The following is a 2,402-nucleotide window of genomic DNA, read 5'->3' as shown; positions in this document are numbered from 1 at the left end:
ATTCAAGCATACATTGTGCACTTTACATGATTTCATGAGGATTTTGCATGAATTTAAGGACAAATTGGATGTTGCATTTCCCATGACTTGGACTAGAACTTTGATGCACTTTATTGCTTGATTTCAGGACAAAGGAAGCAAAGAAAAACCACATTAGTGGCTACGTTAGTTACACTAACGTTAACACTAACGTGGAATAGGAGTAACTTGCAAAGTTAATGAGAAAAGTGATTGCCAATAACGTTCTCGAAGCCATCATTGGAGCCAACGTTAGTGACACTTAACATTATCACTAACGTTGGACCAAGCTCATGAGTGGCCACGTTAGTCACCACGTTAACTTAGTTAACGTGGCCTCTAACGCTAAGAAGAAAGGGGGGAAGCCAACGTTAGTGATATTCAACATTATCACTAACATTGGCCAAGTCACACTAGGCCACGTTAACCTAGTTAACGTGGAAGCTAATGTGAGGAAACAAGGTGGTCGACAACGTTAGTGACACTAAACATTGTCACTAACGTTGGAAGGAACCCATACAAGCCCCAATGAGCCACGTTAACTTCCACGTTAAAGAAGAGAGGTGACACCAACGTTAGTGACACCCAACATTGTCACTAACGTTGGAAGGAGCCCACACATGCCACCATGAGCCACGTTAACTCCCACGTTAACTTAGTTAACGTGGAAGCTAACGTGGATAAGGGAATGTTGAACCAACGTTAGTGACACTCAACTTTGTCACTAACGTTGGAGATGGCTAGTATAGGCCACGTTAACCTAGTTAACGTGGACTCTAACGTGGGAGCTAAGGGGCACATTGGAACGTTAGTGACAATGTTAAGTGTCACTAACGTTCTCGAAGGTTGGCAAGCCTACGTTAAAAGAGCCACATTAACTAAGTTAATGTGGACTCTAACGTAGGGAAGGGGGAGGCTTCTCAACGTTATTGGGAAAGTTGAGTCTCAATAACGTGCACAAAAGACAAAGAGGCAACGTTAGTGGCAACGTTTGTGCCACTAACGTTGAGGTTAACGTGGCTCTTACTTGGGTAAGGAACGTTAGTGAAAAATTTGAATGTCACTAACGTTCTCGAACCCATATTTTCACTAAACGTTAACACCACTAACGTCCTGAGCAAAAGTCTCTGCCCACTTCACAATTTCTCTCTGCAAGTAAAGCCAAGCCCAATGAAGAAGATAACTGCTTCAAACTCAAGATCCAAAGGCCCAGACCCAAGACTTGAAGAACCAACTAGAAGAGTAGAAGAGTAGTATATATAGGAGTAGCTTTGAATTAAAAGGGGAGTTGGAAAATATAGGGAGCCTCTGGGCATAAAATTACTCTCTGTATTTACTTTCTCTGCACTTCTAGTTTCATTATGTATTCTCCATCTTTGTTTTCATTTTCTAGAGCTATGAACAACTAAACCCCTTTCATTGGGTTAGGGAGCTCTGTTGTAATTTGATGGATCAATACTAGTTATCATTATTCTTCTTCTATCTTTTCTCTTGATTTTACTTGAAAGCTTTCGATCTTCATCCAATTGGGTAGTTATCTTGGAAAAGAAGCTATTCATACTTGGATCTCTTCTGAACCTTGAAAGAGGAATGAAGAGATCAAGCTAGAAATGCTTTCTCATGCTGGACCAAATTGGGTTTGGATGGATATGTGACTATAATCCTCTCAACACTTGATTTGGAAAATGCATGTGGTATAATCAGTGACCATACTTCATCTCTTCTCATGAGCAATTGACCAAGGAATTGGCTATTGATCAAGATTTGAGAGATTGAATTACAAGAAATTGTAATTCAATCACTTAAGATTGCCAAGGAGATCAATGAGTGCATTGATTGAGGAAGAGATGTAAATGAAATTGATCCGGAGAATGCAACATCTCCTGAGCCCAATGAACTCCCCATTTCTGATCTTACCTATTCTCTTTATTTTCTGTTACTTACTTTTATGAGCAATTCCCCCATTCCCATTTACAATTCTGCAATTTACTTCAGTCATTTACTTTCAGTTCTTTAATTCTAGTATTTACTTTTTCTGTCATTTACCTTCCCGCCATTTTATTTTCTGTAATTCTAAACTCAAATTCTGGATTCGCTCAACTAGAACATTCCTCTAATTAAAGTTGCTTGATCAATCAATCCTTGTGGGATTCGACCTCACTCTATTGTGAGTTTTTACTTGACGATAAATTCGGTACAATTGCCGAAGGAAATTTGTTGCGAGACAAGTTTTTCGTGCATCACTTACCTTGTTCAACAGTTTTGGTAGCTAAAATCCAAGGCTAAGCAAGAGTTAGAGTGAACCTAAATACCCAAAAATCACAAAACCTCACTTAATCAAAAGCCCTAAACTCGAAATTTTGAAGGGAAGAACTGAGAGGGAT

The sequence above is a fragment of the Arachis ipaensis genome, chromosome B6, assembly GCF_059453495.1.
Source record: "Arachis ipaensis isolate K30076 ecotype BB chromosome B6, ASM5945349v1, whole genome shotgun sequence".
Taxonomy (NCBI): Eukaryota; Viridiplantae; Streptophyta; class Magnoliopsida; order Fabales; family Fabaceae; genus Arachis; species Arachis ipaensis.
Note: the sequence above shows the minus strand (reverse complement) of the source record.